The sequence below is a fragment of the Bombina bombina genome, chromosome 6 (genome assembly GCF_027579735.1).
Source record: "Bombina bombina isolate aBomBom1 chromosome 6, aBomBom1.pri, whole genome shotgun sequence".
In the NCBI taxonomy this organism is placed as follows: Eukaryota; Metazoa; Chordata; class Amphibia; order Anura; family Bombinatoridae; genus Bombina; species Bombina bombina.
The window spans coordinates 1,051,233,570-1,051,253,006 of NC_069504.1; the positions used below are offsets into that span (position 1 = coordinate 1,051,233,570).

A 19,437-nucleotide genomic window follows, 5' to 3' on the forward strand; every position below is an offset into this window, starting at 1 on the left:
AAACAAATTTCCATTTTGAGGAAGTGATATTCCCTAGAAAACAATTAATATACACCTATAAGATATATTTATAATATTTTTATGAAATGCCTACCTCATATTGATTTTATTAATACTACTTTTATTAATTGCCTACCTCAAATCCCCCATATGTATGGATTGTGTTTTTGTTAGAATAAAGTGTTTCACAAAATTAGATAGAGGAATTACTGTTTCATATGTATTGAAAAGTATCGATTGTAAGTTATTTAACTGTTATAAATATCCATAAGCCGCAAATTTGAACAGCCAATAGGATTTCAGTAGCTCTAATCCTATTGGCTGATTTCAAAATTTCAGCCAATAGGAATGCAAAGTACCCCAAATTGATTGCGGTAATTTCTGTTCAATTGTTTGTGTACGCCAGAGTTCGGATGACGAGGAGCCTCCACGCCACTGAGGATCGCTGCAGCTGAAGACCGCCGCTCCGGATACACGCATCGGGGAAAACCGCTCCGCACCTCCTTTCCGGATGAAGATAGTTGATGGAGCCGCCTGGAAGACCTTCTTCGCCGGACTTCAGGAACGGTGAGTACCTATTTGGGGCTTAGTTTTAGGATTATTTTTTTTAAGATTAGGGATTAAATGGGCTGTAAAAGAGCTGATTGCCCTTTTAAGGGCAATGGGCAGTGTTTTTTTTTTAGTGTTAGTTTTTTTATTTAGGTGGGGGGGTTTACTGTTAGGGGGGAATTTTGTAAAGTAAAATAGCTGTTTTACTTAGGGCAAAAAAGGCCCTTTTAAGGGCTATTGGTAGTTAAGTATTAGATTAGGGGGTGTTTTTATTTTGGGGGGGATTTTTCTATTTTTATAGGGGTATTAGTTTAGGTTTACATTTTTTTATTTTGGATAGCTTTGTTTATTATGTAATTATACATTTTTTATTTTTAGTAAAATTAGCTTGGGGGTTGTATTTTTTTTTACATAGACTGGCCTCTGTGCCGGCTTATCGCCTAGCTCACTGAGGCTGATTCCAGTTTAATATTCAGCATGGCTTCTGAAACCGTATATTCGTTAAGAAAATAATACAGTTCTATGGCGGTGTTCTTAGGAATTAATTCAGTTTTACTGTACAAGACAACCTTCAGGCCTAACCCTAAGGCCCAGGAGTGGTCTGACAATGTGAATATGGTTTCCAATCCCACTCCACGTATTCTTTACTCATGTTGTTTTTCCCTTCATCCAAGAGACTTACCAACACATCACATACACACACCAGGCAATATCGTAACTAACGAGAATCAGTTTATTTAAAATAATAATAATAAAGCAATATTAGGTTTCGCATAGAAAATACAGAATCAATATCCATTTCCACATATCGACCTCCACAACATGGCCGCTCTACTGCTGTTGTGCTTGCTTGTGAGTGGGGGGAGAAATAACGTTAAAGGGCAAAGCTTGCTGGGATACATACACCTCCAAGCACGACACAGCACTTGTTGGCTTTGGTCTGAGTTGCCAATCATGAGCCAAATGGGTGGGATTTACTGTGATGCGCTGAATTTTGGAGTACGGCAGCTCAGCATGGACATTTTGCTTCGCTGGTGAGCGCGCACGTCACAACCTCAGCACCTCTCAGCCCGGTACTGGAGAGCAAAGCAAACGGAACCTTTTGGATAAGGTGAGACAACTGCTGTCATGGAAACGCTTTAGTTTAAGACATCATACCAGTTGCCGTTGTCGTTTAGTGTCCCCGGTTGTAATCACGGTACCGGGTGTGACCCCCGAATGGGCGGTGTAGGGCCCGTGGCAGGGTAAGCTCCCTGGATATCGGTGGGTGGCATTTTGTTTATGGGCATTGATATGTACTATGGTCGCGCGGTTGTCATTGATATGTAGCCCGTTCAGGTCCCGTTAGATGTGTAATTGGATTTCCCTGAAGGGTGTTTGATTAAATGTACATACATACCTGTAAGGATTTGGTATGCTGTGGATATAGGTATGTTATTTCCAACCTGGGATGTTCTATCCATCTGTATTAAAATATATATTTTTTAAATGCTTATAATACTTGAAAGGTGTCTTGACCAACTGCATCCAGAGCTGGAATGGATCTGCCCCAATAGGGGTATGTTCTGGATGTGGTGGTCTTTAGCGCTTGTCTTAAGGTTCTGGGGTGGGGCTCTTGTGGTGCTAATCGTTTTATATATTTGAGAACGCTAAACTCAGCCTTTAAACATATATACCATAATGTATCCGCAAATGTCTATTTCTTACAATATTCACTGTCCCAGATAAGCACATTTGCTCCTGTAGATGGATTTTTATTCTCCAGCATCAACAGTTTGCAATGAAAGCCCTAATTCTCCAATCTCCATCACTGCATTCCAGTCTCAGGGCTGTCACTCCGGGGGAGAATCCATAGAGTGCCATTTAAATTTCTCTGACCTTTACTTATAAATGTCATTTTATTATACTGTATGATGCTAAACTCTGTGTTGACCCTTTGAGTGCAGAACAGGCTAAAATGCTTAGGCACCATATTGTATGTTACAGAATTAATTGGGTTAAATGTTTGTGTACCTTCCCCCTTTGTAATGTGACAGCAGATGTGATGCTGTGACATCATTCGTTTTATTCTCACTTAAACCTTTTCTGTTTAACGAGACACGTTTGATGTGATGAGCAGTGCTTGGCACTCCTTGTGCACATCATAAGCACTAGTATCCTGAAAATCTATACATTATTAAATCTATTTAATAAGTTAAAAGTTGTCAGTTACCATACAGTATGCTTAATTCCTTGCTTACATCAGTAGGTATAGTTGTTGTATTCATTAGTTTATTATAACAAGAGGTATTGGGTCTTTATAATGAAAATGCTGGTTTGAAGCCAAAAGTGTATTTTTTTTGTTTTAAAGGGACATGGAAATAAAAATTAAACTAAGGATTCAGGTAGAGCATGCAATTTTAAGATATCTTTAAATTCACTTCTGTTATCATATTACTTTGTTCTTTGTATACGTTGTTGAAAAGCATATGAACATATCCTCAGCAGCAGTGTACCACTGGGAGCTAGCTGGTGATTGGTTGCTACACACACGCACATGTCTCGTGTCATTGGTTTACCAGATGTGTTCAGATAGACCCAGTAATCTTTCTTTTACATTGCTGTTTAACATTCACACCTGTAAAAAAACTCAAATGCTTTATTGTACAGTATATACAATTTATAAAGATATCTTCAGTTATTCACAAGATTGTTTCTTGATCTTCAGCTCTGAATGACCACTCTTATGGTCTCTTCAAACTTTGTAATGGCTTCCAAAGTCAAAAAGAACTTAGATATTGGGTTCAAACTGGAGTGCAAAGTTGAAGCAACATGAGAATGCATTAACTATGGAAGCCACAGCAGAAGAAACACAACTCCCAACTTGGGACACTCAGAATACAATTTACTGTTTTACAATTTCCAAAGAGTGTTTTAGCAAATCAAAGAGGGCAATTTCAAAACTGTGAAAGCTGCAACAGAACAACTATAGTTAGTAGTAGGAACTATATTTATAGAGCACTGGTTTTCAAACTGTCATTAGGCCTCCCTCAGGCCAGATTTTCAGGATTACCTTGGGTGAGAGCAGGTCAAATAACCATGTTTACTAATCAGATGATTATTTCACCTGTGCTCTACTTTAGAAATCCTCAAAATATGGCCTTTTAGGGAGGCCTGAGGAGAGATTTAAAAACCAGTGCTCTCGAGTGATGCACAGTATCCGCTCATCTTAGGGGCAGCGGTGCATTGAATAAAGTGGATTGCTGCCGTAGTTGTCCAAATGCTTTTTTACATAGTTATTCGTTTTGTTGGTTTGCCAGGTATGAATGTTATCTCATTTATAACCATTTGACACATTTTTTTGTACAACTAAGCATGAAAGACATTTTAATTACAAAAGTTTAGCATATCAGTCAATTGTAAAAGCTTTCTAAATACATTAACACAGTCCTCAATTTTTCTGGGCATCGTGCACCCAGGAATTTGACCCTGGTTAAATGTGCTAGCATTTGTGGGCTTGCGACCTGTTAGTAAGGACTACAATTCCCAGATATGCTAGGCTATCCTCTTACCTAGCAGTGGATGCTTTCCATGCCCCGCTGCCTCTCATTTTTGCATTCTATTAGGCAGCAAAGGTGTTAGTTGGTTCATCACATTTACCTCCTTGATGCATGGGTTTGTCAAGATCTCCTCTAGCTATAATACTATCACCTATACCATCTCAGTTCCATAGTGTTATAATTTACTTTATATTAGGAGTATGCAAATAAATAAATAGTGCAGTATTTTATTTATTTATTTTGCCTCATTCCTATATAAATAATGCATTTGGGTTGTAATGATATTTTAATAATCTGCTGGTAGAGACAAACAGAAAAATGATCATTAAAAAATTGTCTAAATATTCACTTTATTCGGGGCTTAAAATAATATCAGAGCATGTAACTGAAAGGCAATCTTCCACTGGAAATTAACTCAAAGTTCAGATACATGGAACACTTAGAAAATGTTTGTTATAAGATAATACAACATCTTTGAAATCAATATAGAATTCCAAAGGATGTTCCTATCCTCACACCTTATAAAAGTTCCCCAAATCTTGTTGTAGCCCTTAGCTTTTAAAGTTTTATAGGTCTTCAGAAAAGTAAAAACACTTAATCTTAGGACTTGGCCAATTCTGGGATCTGGGTGCTCAGACTTCCTAGAAAGTTATTTTATCAGTGGTTTAGGTGCAGCACAGGGTGCCAGTAATACCTCATAATGTGGCTTACCATGTACGTTTCTAATCCCTGGCACGGCCTCTTCCTTTTGCATGCTGCCACAGTCCTGGACTAAAACAGGTTGCCCATTTGTGCTTTTGTGCATGGCATGCTTGTGATAGTAGTAGTTCCCCTTCTTTGCACTTGATGTAGACGTTCCTCAGGAAGATGCATCTTTTTGGTCTCAAAGGGACATTAGACACTGAGATGGTAATATAAAATGATAAATTGTGTACATATAAGTAAAACTTTACAAAATACTTTCATTCTTTTTGTCCCCATTTCCTGTAATTCCATTCTGAAATGGTGAGCTTTTCAGTTCCTATTAGAACTATAAGTGCAGAACACTGTTATATTCGACACAGCCATTGGCTGCACACTCCAGTGGCTTTACACTTATTTGTCAATAATTAAACAGCTAATGAAACTTTAAAAAATACATCTTTAAGTTAATTTCAGGATGAAACACCTTTAACATAAGGTTCTGACTTGACTATATGTGAACTGACTCGAGCAAGAAGGGTTATATTGGTATATATAGGCATTGTAAAAATATCCCCTCATTATTCTGGGAGACATTTCTATATTCTCCGGTAGCCATCTTACCCACCATTTCGATATGTTTCTACTTTCTGATGAAATTGATTGACTGGTAAGTAATCTGTGTTTTTAAATATGTGTATTATTATTATCATCAGGTATTTGTAGATATGATGTATCGATCGGGTACACCTACTGTTATGCAGATAGCAACATAACTGTAGATACAACTATAATTTAGCATCCTTTTCATTGCATCACAGTTTGAGTGTTTGAATAGAAATAAAGTTTGTCTATTACAAGAAAAGCAGGCAAGTCCAATAATGAATCTACATTGCATGGGATTTCATGTTGAGTTTGTTCTGCTAATAGTGTTGACAGTGTCAAATCACCCTTTATTATTCTCAATTGCATATTATATAGATTTACCTTTCATTTTGTTACCAGAAATAAAATGTCACCTCTCAATTTCTAACTTGCTAATTTAGGTCATTTTGAGTCTATGAGGAAAATGGTTATATAGTATTTATAGAATTAGCGGGGCAAGAAACCCCACATTTTCCTTTCATGGTTTAGATAGATCATACAACTTTAAACAGCTTTCCAATGTACTTTTAGTTTCACATTTCCTTCATTCTCTCGTTGAGGGAGCAGCAATGCCCTACTGCGATCTAGCTGAACACATGGTGTCAGCCAATGACGAGAGGAATTTATGTGTATCCACCAATCAGCAGCTAGCTTCCATTAGTGCATTGCTGCTCCTGAGCCTTTCTAGGTATGCTTTTCAACAAAGGATACTAAGAGAGCAAAGCAAATGAGATAATAGAAGTATATTTGAAAGTTGTTTAAAATTGCATGCTCTGAATCATCAAAGTTTAATTTTGACTTTACTGTTCCTTTAATGAAAATGTCTAGCATCTGTGTGAGCTCTTAAAAAATGAAGGATTCAAACAAGATTAAGGAGATGTAAAGGAAACAAGTGGGGATTTTATGCTGCTATGTAAATGTGACTTTTACGGGCAATGAATTCAATTAAAACAGTAAGTGTGCTGCGGAATTATTAGGCTCTTTGAAGTGTTCCACGTAGCTTAAAAGGTCGGGAGCTGTTAAAGTCCTAGATCATTTTAGCACAACAATTGCGTTCTAATAGTTGTTTTAGTGGCCAACAATTCTGTGTGTAATCAATTTAATTTAAGGTAGATTTGTTTACCTATTTTTGCTTTGAAAAGCAGATTTTGAAATTACCAGGTTCAGTAATGAGCAAATTGTATTAGGCAAAGTCTGGAAACCGGGATTGACCTCTTACAAGGGCAAGAATAGCTTCGCTTTTTCACAAGTAAAGCAATAAGCAACCCACTGAAATCTGACTTAGTTTAATCCATTGTTGCTCACTTCTGGATAAAATTGCTGGTTTAAAAAGTGAAATTGGCAAGTAAGAACTACTACTAATATTTATGGGACTTTTTGTTGCCACCATGAAGGCCCCATACATTGCCTGGACATTTTTGTTATGGCAAAATGATATAAGGAAACCACCTGTGCAAAATGATTGATTGTCCTACTGTATATGTGTCAGGAGGTGACACTTTCAAGTTGGATTTTAACGGAATATCTCAGTGTAATAATATAATATAATATAATTATATAATATAATAATATATAGTTTTTACTATTTACCCTGGAGCTCTGGTTTTTTGTCCCCCTACAAATGGGTTAAACAAAAAAAGTCCTGCTTGGAAGCCGTAAGCATTGTAGACCCTTGACAAAGCCAAGCAGCAATTATGTACGTTGGAGAACACAGTGACGTCACCAAATAGGCGGAGACTTACCTTCTGAACCAAATAGCCACATCTCAGAGACATTGTTTCTTTGTAACGGTCCGTGATAGTGGAGGTTCTTGCAATGTGTATTCTCTTTAAACAAGCCTAGTGATATAACTTTTCATTAATAAATATTTTTACTCTTAAGCGTTGTGAATACCACTTCTGTGTCTCCATTTGGAGTATCAAAGAGCCTTTATATCTAGAACTTGATATTAAGCTCTAGAGTATGTGAGTACATTAACCCTTTATTACATACGCATTAATATATTGCAGGACTTCACTTTGCAACCTTTCTCTTTTTTGGAGGTTCCATTTGGATCTGCAAGCAATAATATTGGGACCTTTACATTTCTCACAGTATATCCTTTTGTGCACTATCACATTGTTTTTGTTATTTTTATTTTATGTTGATTGTGATTCAGACAAGTCTATATATTTGTTTTTTTGTTTGTAGGTCCTGAGCTGAACACAGTTTGTGATGGGATGGTCATGCATCTACTGCTGATTGCCTCACCTGCTGTTTCCTGCTTGGGACCAGCAGTTCTCTGGGACTCTCAAGCAGGACTTTGCAGTGGTTAAACACATATGGCTCAATGTACAGAGCAGTGGATGCTGTTTTTGAGCCCTTGCTTTCCGCAATGTAAGAAGCTTCTTCTCTCCGCAACCCGATCACGTTTGTTAGGGACAATTGACAGTCCCTGATTTTGTGTGATTGGTCACCCAAAAGCAGTGTACATCCAGACAGTGAACGTATAGTGTCTGCTGCCCGATTGCCTCAAAGGCGGGCAGACAGGTTCCTAAGTCAGAAACCTTGTTCTTTAACCCTTTAGTACATGGGACCTTCAGAGTACCATTCTCTAGCAATTTTAACATTTTATAACATGTACTTTTTCCACTACAATGTCCCTTTTTAAGAAGATATATATATATATATATATATATATATATATATATATATATACATAATGTGTGTGTATATGTATGTATGTATGTATATATATGTATGTGTGTATATATATATATATATATATATATATATATATATATATATATATATATATATATATATATATATATATATAATATGCGCGTGCGCACACACTACAAATTGAACTGTGGTGAGTAGTGAAAGATAGTGAATAAATGTTACATCAACATTCACTCACTATTGAAGGCTGGGTGTGTAGGTGCAACAGTGAAGTGCTGCTGTAAATATGGAGCCTCGGCTTGAAGGTGGAGCGCGCAGTTGTTTGTGTGTGGAGGCGTTAAGAAGAAGCATGGGTGACATGGGGAGGCAGAGGCATTGTCAACGGTAGTGTGGCTTACGTAAGATAAGTAGGGCCCTGAGCTGCCTGATTTTGAGGTCTGGGGGAATACAGAATGAGGGGATAGGAGGCAATATGTAAATAGAGAAGACTGGCTGTGCGTCAGTACCAAATAAGTAGCATTTCTGAATTTAGGTGGGAGAGTTTTTGAGCTGCATACATAAAAAAACCTTAGCAACAAAGGTAGCTTAAAGTGAAAGTAAATTTCGGACAGTTTCAACACACTAACTCATTCTCGCCATCTATATTAACATAGTCGCTATTTTTTTTTTTTTTTAATAAAAATATTCAATTTAGCCGTTTTTTTTATTACATTTTAATCCTACCGTTTTCGTCTTGACTCCTCCCATCTTATACTTCCTTTCTTTTTAAGTTTTTACGTATAGAGCGGTCCCGCCCGCTCTATACGTATCTGATATGCAAGTTCACAAGAGCCTTACAATTGCGCATGCGCAACTAAACGATTGAAACCGCAATGCGCATGCGATTGTCAATACAGCTGCTCCCCATAGCGCATGCGTCTACCTGACTTCGCAACATAGTAATGAATGAGTCACAATATTGTATTCATTCATTACTATGCTGTTTGACAACGGAATAAGCAGGTAGGAATGAAGTGCGCATGCGCGAATCGGCCACAAGCCTTGTCATTGCAGTTATGCATATTAGATGGGACGCATGCACAGATAGGCCAATAGGAATATGGCGTAGGGTCACGGCCGCCTAACGGCCAGGATTTCAATTGGAAGTGAGAAAAACGTCATCAGGAAGTATTAAAAGCATTGAAAAACGGGTTGTTATTATCGAATGGAATATTAGTGCATTAAAACAGGTAAAACTTTGTTTGCAAACAATATTAAGAAATTTGATGAATGAAAGTCCTAATGAATTTAAGTCGTACATTTAACTATGTTTAGCAACCATTGAAACTTTACCTTCACTTTAAGAGATTTTAATGGCTTTTCAGAGATTTTTTTCTTTAAGATATTCAGGTTGTAAGTAGGGGAATGTGCTTAAAACATTCATTAAAGGAATATTGTGGGGCAATAAGAAATGTTATGTACCCATAGAACAGTTATTATTTATTAGCAGATCACTCCCTTAAAAGGATAATGTAGTCAGGCAAGCAGCTGATACGTGTTTTGTATTCAAAGTAACTGCAGGGATACTTCTTCTACCAACACTGCCATTACCTCTCGATTACATAGCTTTTTCTATAGCAAATACTGCCGTATAGACAAAATCAGCATAGGATGCAGTTTCTGCAGTCAAAATCCGCTATTTCAAATAATTGTTCCCTTTATCAAGCTTAAAGGGACACTGAACCCAATTTTATTCTTTTGTGATTCAGATAGAGCATGACATTCTAAGCAACTTTCTAATTTACTCCTATTATCAAATGTTCTTTATTCTCTTGGTATCTTTATTTGAAATGCAAGAATGTAAGTTAAGATGCCGGCCCATTTTTGGTGAACAACCTAGGTTGTCCTTGCTGATTGGTGGATAAATTCATCCACCAATCAAAAAACTGCTGTCCAGAGTACTGAACTAAGAAAAAAAGCTTAGATGCCTTCTTTTTCATATAAAGATAGCAAGAGAACGAAGAAACATTGATAACAGGAGTAAATTAGAAAGTTGCTTAAAATTGCATGCTCTATCTGAATCGCGAAAGACAATTTTTGGGTTCAGTGTCCCTTTAAGACCACCCATGGTCAGTTGTCCAGGTTACTACCCATGCAAAATAATAAAAAAATTGCTACACAATAAGGTGTTTCACTATAGCTAAACATATGCAAAGAGAGGGTGTGATCAGAGTAACATTTTCACCTGGCAGGTATATACATACACAATCCCATCATTGAAAAAATGCAGTTTATTATTTCAATTTTAACTTATTTGTTTACATCAGAACTTTGTTCCGATGTAGACATGTAAGTCCGGTCGTTTAAGGGGTTATTCTTCAATTAAAAAAAAAAATATTGTGCTTTCAATATTTCTTTTACCAACTTTTCCTGTTATTTCTCTGTTAAAATGTGTTTTATCCACGGTACCTAGAGAGGTTGGAATGCATCCCACAGACTTTAGAACATGCTGCATAATGATCGCTTGATCAGTGTAGGAGAGCATTTGCACCTGTCCTATATTAGCTACAGCAAAGGAGGTAACATAAACAAAACTCAAGAGGCTTTTCAATGGTTGTGTTCACGGATTGCAAAATAATGGAAATGTTGTTAACAAAATGGTTTTAAAGAGGCAATAGTATTTTGATTTTGCATATGTATAGTGTATATATCACAAATTAATTCTTGAGCACCATAATATCTACGTACAAATTATTTAAAAAAAATTGAATGTTTTTGTAGATGTGCTGCAGAAGTGAACACAATATAAAGGGAATGCTTTAGTAGATGTGCTGCAGAAGCGAGCACAATGTAAAGGGAATGCTTTAGTAGATGTGCTGCAGAAGCGAGCACAATGTAAAGGGAATGCTTTAGTAGATGTGCTGCAGAAGCGAGCACAATGTAAAGGGAATGCTTTAGTAGATGTGCTGCAGAAGCGAACACAATAAAAAGGGAATGCTTTAGTAGATGTGCTGCAGAAGTGAGCACAATAAAAAGGGAATGCTTTAGTAGATGTGCTGCAGAAGCGAGCACAATGTAAAGGGAATGCTTTAGTAGATGTGCTGCAGAAGCGAGCACAATGTAAAGGGAATGCTTTAGTAGACGTGCTGCAGAAGCGAGCACAATGAAAAGGGAATGCTTTAGTAGATGTGCTGCAGAAGCGAGCACAATAAAAAGGGAATGCTTTAGTAGATGTGCTGCAGAAGCGAGCACAATGAAAAGGGAATGCTTTAGTAGATGTGCTGCAGAAGCGAGCACAATGTAAAGGGAATGCTTTAGTAGATGTGCTGCAGAAGCGAGCACAATGTAAAGGGAATGCTTTAGTAGATGTGCTGCAGAAGCGAGCACAATGTAAAGGGAATGCTTTAGTAGATGTGCTGCAGAAGCGAGCACAATGTAAAGGGAATGCTTTAGTAGACGTGCTGCAGAAGCGAGCACAATGTAAAGGGAATGCTTTAGTAGATGTGCTGCAGAAGCGAGCACAATGAAAAGGGAATGCTTTAGTAGATGTGCTGCAGAAGCGAGCACAATGTAAAGGGAATGCTTTAGTAGATGTGCTGCAGAAGCGAGCACAATGTAAAGGGAATGCTTTAGTAGACGTGCTGCAGAAGCGAGCACAATGAAAAGGGAATGCTTTAGTAGATGTGCTGCAGAAGCGAGCACAATGAAAAGGGAATGCTTTAGTAGATGTGCTGCAGAAGCGAGCATAATGTAAAGGGAATGCTTTAGTAGATGTGCTGCAGAAGCGAACACAATAAAAAGGGAATGCTTTAGTAGATGTGCTGCAGAAGTGAGCACAATGTAAAGGGAATGCTTTAGTAGATGTGCTGCAGAAGTGAGCACAATGTAAAGGGAATGCTTTAGTAGATGTGCTGCAGAAGCGAGCACAATGTAAAGGGAATGCTTTAGTAGATGTGCTGCAGAAGCGAGCACCATGAAAATGGAATGTTTTAAAAATAAAGAGCAGTCCATGAGAAATCAACCTAATAGCATATGTGTATCTCTTGATTGTGACTAATCAGGGCTAGATGAAAATGAGTTTGAGCACTGCTTAAAGGGATACTGAACCCAAATTTTTCTTTTGTGATTCAGATAGAACATGCAATTTTAAGCAACTTTCTAATTTACTCTGATTATCAATTTTTCTTTGTTCTCTTGCTATCTTTATTTGAAAAAGAAGGCATCTAAGCTATTTGGTTAGAACCCTGGACAGCACTTGTTTATTGGTGGGTAAATTTATCCACCAATCAGCAAGAACAACCCAGGTTGTTCACCAAAAATGGGCCGGCATCTAAACTTACATTCTTGCTTTTCAAATAAAGATACCAACAGAATGAAGAAAATGTGATAATAGGAGTAAATTTAAAAATTGTAGGCACTATCTGAATCGCAAAAGAAAAAAATTGCGTTCAGTGTCCCTTTAATGCTATCTCTGTGTAGTAAGCAGCTGGGTCAGGAAAGTGCAGTGTACCGGAGAGAAAATTGGAAAAATATATATATAATTTTTTTTACATATTCACACACAACTGTGGCACTTGGGATATGCATGGGAGGAAAATTCTGTATCCTTGTATATGAAATACACTGCGGGGCATTTAATTATTATTTCTTGTCTCTTTTTAAAGTGATGGTAAAGTTTAGTATTTTTTTTTTTCCTCAAACGCTAGCCTGAATTTATAGAATAAATTAAATGAACTAAGTGCTGGAATGCTATGGTGCAGGTCTGTACAGACAAGGTTGGCTGGGTCACAACTTACTGGCATAATTTGCTGCCCATATTGATCATTGCACAAGTTAACACTCGTGCAATTCCACTCCCTGCTCTCGTTCACCAATCACGCAAGAGCAGAGCTTCTCAATCGCCTTAGATTAATATAGGGGGATTTAAAAGTGTTGGACAGAATTTAAGAAGCATTGGTTTAAACTACTTCTTCTTAAATGTCAGTTGCAGGCTCACATGAGCGAGTTTGCAGCCGATAGTGGAATTCAACCTTTGATATTTGCCTAATAAAAGAGCACTATGTATGACAAAAAGAGCCGGTGTGTTAATGGGTGTCTGAATGATTTTCTTCTGTAAGTGCTTGTACCAAAGACCTTGCTGAACCATTATAATAAAAATACTGTGTGTGCAGTTGGTGGCTGAACTCGAACATCATGCAATGTCTGATTGACCCTTGAGTGGTATCAAGCAGCGAGTAGCTAAGAGTCTGAAGGCAAAAGGTCCTCTTCGACTGTTTGCATTTGGCGTTTGTGCATTTTTTTCCCATTAACTGCTGAGAGAAGTGTGACTTCCATCTACATCCATCCGCCCTTCTCTCCTTGGGGTTCATACTCTAGCCAGCAGCACATTGCTTATAATCATTCTTGTGCATTGTAATTTTGTGTGTGTGCTCTTATCTGTGCAGTAGTATAGAACTGCCCACCACTGGTATAGCTTAATCACATAAAATATTGTAAAATCTCCGTCTCAAAAAGAAAAAAAAGTTTGGTTTTCTTTTTGCTATCTACAAATCATTCATATATATGTAATTAGGAGGCTTAATTTGTATCACACTGATTTTGTAAAAAAGAAATATCCAACCCTCAAAAGGATAACAAACACTAGAGATTGTAAAATAAAGGACATGAAACTCAATTGTTTTCATGATTTAGAAAGAGCATGTAATTTTAAACAACTTTTCAATTTAATTATGTTATCTAATTTATTTTGTTCACTTGGTATCCTTTGCTAAAAAGCATACCTAGGTATGCTCAGGAGCTGCTGACTGGTGGCTGTACATATGTGCCTCGTGATTAAAATAGATAGTGTTAGCTATATAAGTATCACAATTTATTAAAAAGAATTAAGTGTCACACACTGTGAATTATACTTATAGAGTGCAATATAAAAACACAAGGTTTAATAAAACATAGTTAAAAAGCCTGTATGTGGAGCGTCAAAACAAACTGCTTGCCTGGCCAGGTCTGTAATCCACACAATATGCCTCATGTGCATTGCTATTTCTTTAGGGACACTGAACCCAATTTTTTTTCTTTTGTGATTCAGATAGAGCATGACATTTTAAGCAACTTTCTAATTTACTCCTATTATCAAATTTTCTTCATTCTCTTGATATCTTTATTTGAAATGCAAGAATGTAAGTTTAGATGCCGGCCCATTTTTGGTGAACAACCTTGGTTGTTCCTGCTGATTGGTGGATAAATTCATCCACCAATAAAATAGTGCTGTCCAGTGTCTGAACCAAAAAAAAACCTAGATGCCTTCTTTTTCAAATAAAGATAGCAAGAGAACGAAGAAAAATTGATAATATGAGTTAATTAGAAAGTTGCTTACAATTGCATGCTCTATCTGAATTACAAAAGAAAAATTTTGGGTTCAGTGTCCCTTTAACAACAGATATCAAGAGAATAAAGACTTTTAGACAATATAAGTGAATTGTAAAGTTGTTTAAAATTGAATGCTATTTGGGAATCATGAAAGATAATTTTTGGGCTTCATGTCTCTTTTAATTATGCATAATATATCAGCTTTGCCATGCACTTATATTTTACCCACTTTTTCAATTGCATAATCAATAAATGCATAATAAAAAGACAAGGCAAAAGCACTTAATCTGGATTTCAAATGAGTAGTAGTTAGTTTGCATTTTCCTCTCTCTGCATCATGTGACAGCCATCAGCCAATCAAAAATGCATATAAATAAATACTATGAATTTCTTGTACACTCTCTCAGTAGGAGCTGGTGCCTCAAAGTGTGTATATAAAAAGATTGTGCACATTTTAATAATGGAAGTTATTTGAAAAGTTGTTTTAAAAGGCATCTGAATTATGGAAGCTTATTTTTGACATACGTGTGTCCCTTTTAAGTCTTTAAAATTGTAGCTTTCTCAATCATAAAAACTGAAGGAACACATGACAGAGCTTCATAAGTCTATCTTTGACACATTTCCCTCCATAATTTTGTAGTTTATCTTATCTTTTCTGTGGAAGCCAAACCATAGCAATTTAGCTAACACAATGACAGTGGTAAGCCCTGTCATCGCAATACTCAAGACCGTTGCATCAAACAAGGTGTTCAACTGTTATAATAACTATAATTATGAGTCTAGAAGTTATCTACTGGAAGACTGCACTAAAATGTTGTAATTACATGGTGTTTCCTGTCTCTTTAAGTGTATTCATCATAGATTGAATTTGAACTGAATCCCAGTAAATAAATAGAATATGCTTGTTCTGTTTTGGTTTTGTCAACGTGCATGGAAGCCAGTGTAGGGGCTGACAAAAAAAAGCAGGATTATTGGGTATGGTTGATACAAACCTGGCAGAAGCATTTAGGATGAGTTGAACCTGTGAGGAAAAGCAATTAAAATACTGTTGCAGAAGTCAAGAAGGGATATATTGAGTGAGAGGACCAGAATTTTAGTGGTGTCTTGAATAAGGAATGGTGGAATTTCTGTGATGTAACCTAGAGGAGAGCAGCAGATTTTGGTGAGAGATTGGCTGTTTTGGTTAAAAGATAGAGTAGGGTTATACTACATGGTAATAGACAAAGGGTGAAGTTGTAATAATTGAGGTGTCAACAATGATGAAGGGTTTATAGAAGTGGGGGATCAGTATGAGAAGATTGGAGGCTTTCAAGGAAGATATCTTAGACATATTTAGGAAGGAGAAAGATGGGATAGGGGAGATATAAAGTTTTGTGTATATGGGTGAGTAAATAGATAATAGATAATAAAATGTCTGTATTATATAATTGACTTCATACACAGACTACAGTTAGTGTGCATGATTTGGAAAGTACTATCTTAGCCAATAGCTATAGCGCCTTATAACTCTGTAGCCGTGTGTTTTTATGTTTGGATTGTGATATTTTGGGAAATAAGTAATAGGTAATCCTTGAACATGACATGATGTTTTTTTTATTTTGTTTTAGAATATGCTAAAGCTCTCCTGTTCGTTTAAAACACATTTTATTTTCAAACAATTGTGATAAAAACGCTAGAGGCATGTGCTGTAAACGGGACATGTTAGAACAATAACAACATTCTGTAGTTCGTTAGTTATTTCCATTTTCCCTCCATCTGTATCATGTGAGGGCAGTCAGCCAATCACAAAACACATATACTTTGCACTCTTGCACATGCTCAGTAAATGCTGATGCTACAGAAAGTATGCATATGAAAATACACTGTATATTTTGATAATGGAAGTGAATTGGAAAGTTATTTTTAGATTGCATGCTCTACTTGAATCATGAAAGTTTTTAATTTTGAATTTATGGTCCCTTTAATGTAATCTACATTCCAGCTTCATGATAGACAGGGATGGATGATATATTTGATTTATAATATATGTAGGGACCTGTGAGATTTTTGGATGACCAGTTAACTCACTAGAGAGTGTGTGCTTGGCCACAGGTGCAAATGTGTCGTTATAACTCTGCAGCCGTGTGTTTCTGTTTGGATTGTGAAATTTTGGGAACTAAATAACAGGTAATCCTTGAACATGACATGATGTTGTGTTTATAATATGCTAAACTCTCCTACTCTTTTAAAACACATTTTATGGTCACACAATAGTGATGAAAATATTAGAGGCAAGTTCAATAAATTGATATGGAGGTAGAACAATAATAAAATTCTGTAGTTCATTAGAGCTTTTTATTATTGCACAAATACACACAGATAACTGTGTTTAACTTATTTTAAATGTGTTAAACATATAGTTAAAGAGTTGTAATAATAACATTTTATTAAAGTGATATTCTAATGTAAAAATATAATTCTTTAGTTCCAATTTAAAGGGACAGTCTACACCAGAATTGTTATTGTTTTAAGATAGGTAATCCCTTTAGTACCCATTTCCCAGTTTTGCATAACCAACACAGTTATATTAATATACTTTTAACCTCTGTGATTACCTTGTATCTAAGCCTCTGCAAACTGGCCCCTTATTTCAGTTCTTTTGACAGACTTGCAGTTTAGCCAATCAGTGCCTGCTCCCAGATAACTTCATGTGCACGAGCACAGTGTTATCTATATAAAATACATGAACTAACACCCTCTAGTGGTGAAAAACTGTTAAAATGCATTCTAAAAAGAGGTGGCCTTCAAGGTCTAAGAAATTAGCATATGAACCTCCTAGGTTAAGCTTTCAACTAAGAATACTAAGAGAACAAAGCAAAATTGGTGATAAAAGTAAATTGGAAAATTGTTTAAAATTACATGCTCTATCTGAATCATGAAAGTTTTTTTCTCTTGTTAAGTGTAGTCAGTCCACGGGTCATCCATTACTTATGGGATTATATCTCTTCCCCAACAGGAAGTTGCAAGAGGATCACCCAAGCAGAGCTGCTATATAGCTCCTCCCCTCGCATGTCATATCCAGTCATTCTCTTGCAACCTAACTAAAGATAGGTCGTTGTGAGAGGTCTGTGGTGTTTTTAAACTTAGTTTATTTCTTCAATCAAAAGTTTGTTATTTTAAATGGCACCGGAGTGTGCTGTTTATTCTCAGGCAGCATTAGAAGAAGAATTTGCCTGCGTTTTCTATGATCTTAGCAGACGTAACTAAGATCCACTGGCTGTTCTCGCACATTCTGAGGAATGAGGTAACTTCAGAAAAAGGGAATAGCATGCAGGGCCCCCCTGCAAACGAGGTATGTGCAGTAAATTATTTTTCTAAGCAATGGAATTGACTGAGAAAATACTGCTGATACCAATGTAATGTAAGTTCAGCCTTAAATGCAGTGGTAGCAACTGGTATTAGGCTGATGAATGTGTGTACACTGAAGTATTTTTCTAGGGAATGGAATTTGACTCAGAAAATACTGTTAATACTAAAGTAATGTATGAGCCTTAACTGCAGTAAAAGCGACTGGTAGCAGGCTTATTAATAACACTTCATAACTTTTAAAATGTATGTTCAAAACGTTTACTGGCATGTTAATCGTTTTTTGTGAGGTACTTGGCGATAAAACTTATTGGGGCATGATTTTTACCACATGGCTAACTTTTGTTTCTGCATAGAAACAGTTAACTGAGCTTCCCCACTGTTGTAATATGAGTGGGCGGGGCCTATTTTAGCGCTCTTTTGCGCAGTAAAAATTCAGTCATAATCTTCCTACTTCATCCTCCATGATCCAGGACGTCTCTAGAGAGCTCAGGGGTCTTCAAAATTCATTTTGAGGGAGGTAATCAGTCACAGCAGACCGGTGACAGTGTGTTTGACTGTGATAAAAACGTTAATTATTAGATTGTTATCCGTTTTTGGGTATTAAGGGGTTAACCCCTTAACGACTGAGGACGTGCAGGGTACGTCCTCAGAAAAAAGGCAGTTAATGCCTGAGAACGTACCCTGCACGTCCTCAGTGTGGAAAGCAGCTGGAAGCGATCCTGCTCGCTTCCAGATGCTTTCCGGTTATTGCAGTGATGCCTCGATATGGAGGCATCCTGCAATAACCTTTTTAAGTCATCCGGTGCAGAGAGAGCCACTCTGTGGCCCTCTCTGCACCGGAGATCGGTGGCTCCCTGCGTTGGTGGGTGGGAGCCGGACCGGGAGGCGGGTGGCGGCCATCGATGGCCCTGTTGATGTGAAGGGGGGCGGGATCGTGGGCGGGGGTGGCTGGGGGCGCGCACGCACGGGGAGGGAGCGGGTGGGAACCGCTACACTACAGAAAATGTGGAAATAAAAAATATAAAAAAAATGTCAAAAAAAAAAAAAAAAAAAACGATCAGCAAGGTGGTGGGGGTTTGTCTGTGTGTGTGGGGGGGGGGAAGCTACACTACAGAAAAAAAAAAACCAAACAAAAAAAAAGCACTTTTTATTGTAAACTGGGTACTGGCAGACAGCTGCCAGTACCCAAGATGGCCCCCAATAAGGCAGAGGGGAGGGTTAGAGAGCGGTTTTGGGGGGGATCAGGGAGGTTGGGGGCTAAGGGGGGGATCCTACACAGTATCATATGTAAATATGCTAAAAAAAAAATTTCATTTTTTTTAAAAACCCTTTTATTTTAGTACTGGCAGACTTTCTGCCAGTACTTAAGATGGCGGGGACAATTGTGGGGTGGGGGAGGGAAGGGAGCTGTTTGGGAGGGATCAGGGGGTGGGATGTGTCAGATGGGAGGCTGATCTCTACACTAAAGCTAAAATTAACCCTGCAAGCTCACTACAAACTCCCTAATTAACCCTTTCACTGCTAGCCATAATACACGTGTGAGGCGCAACAGGATTTAGTGGCCTTCTAATTACCAGAAAGCAACGCCAAAGTCATATATGTCTGCTATTTATGAACAAAGGGGATCCCAGACAAGCATTTACAACCATTTGTGCCATAATTGCAC

The 19,437-nt window shown here is 37.4% G+C and overlaps 1 protein-coding gene across 4 annotated transcripts in view; it reads left to right on the forward strand.

Annotated features, from left to right (window-relative positions):
• The first annotated feature begins 1,555 nt into the window (after positions 1-1,555).
• Positions 1,556-19,437, forward strand: part of ERC1 (ELKS/RAB6-interacting/CAST family member 1) — an 871,748-nt gene continuing 853,866 nt past the window's right edge. For all 4 annotated transcript variants that reach the window (XM_053718843.1, XM_053718844.1, XM_053718845.1 and 1 more), the window contains exon 1: positions 1,556-1,660. The gene's annotated coding sequence lies outside the window, so the exon portion shown is untranslated. The remainder of the gene's footprint in view (positions 1,661-19,437) is intronic.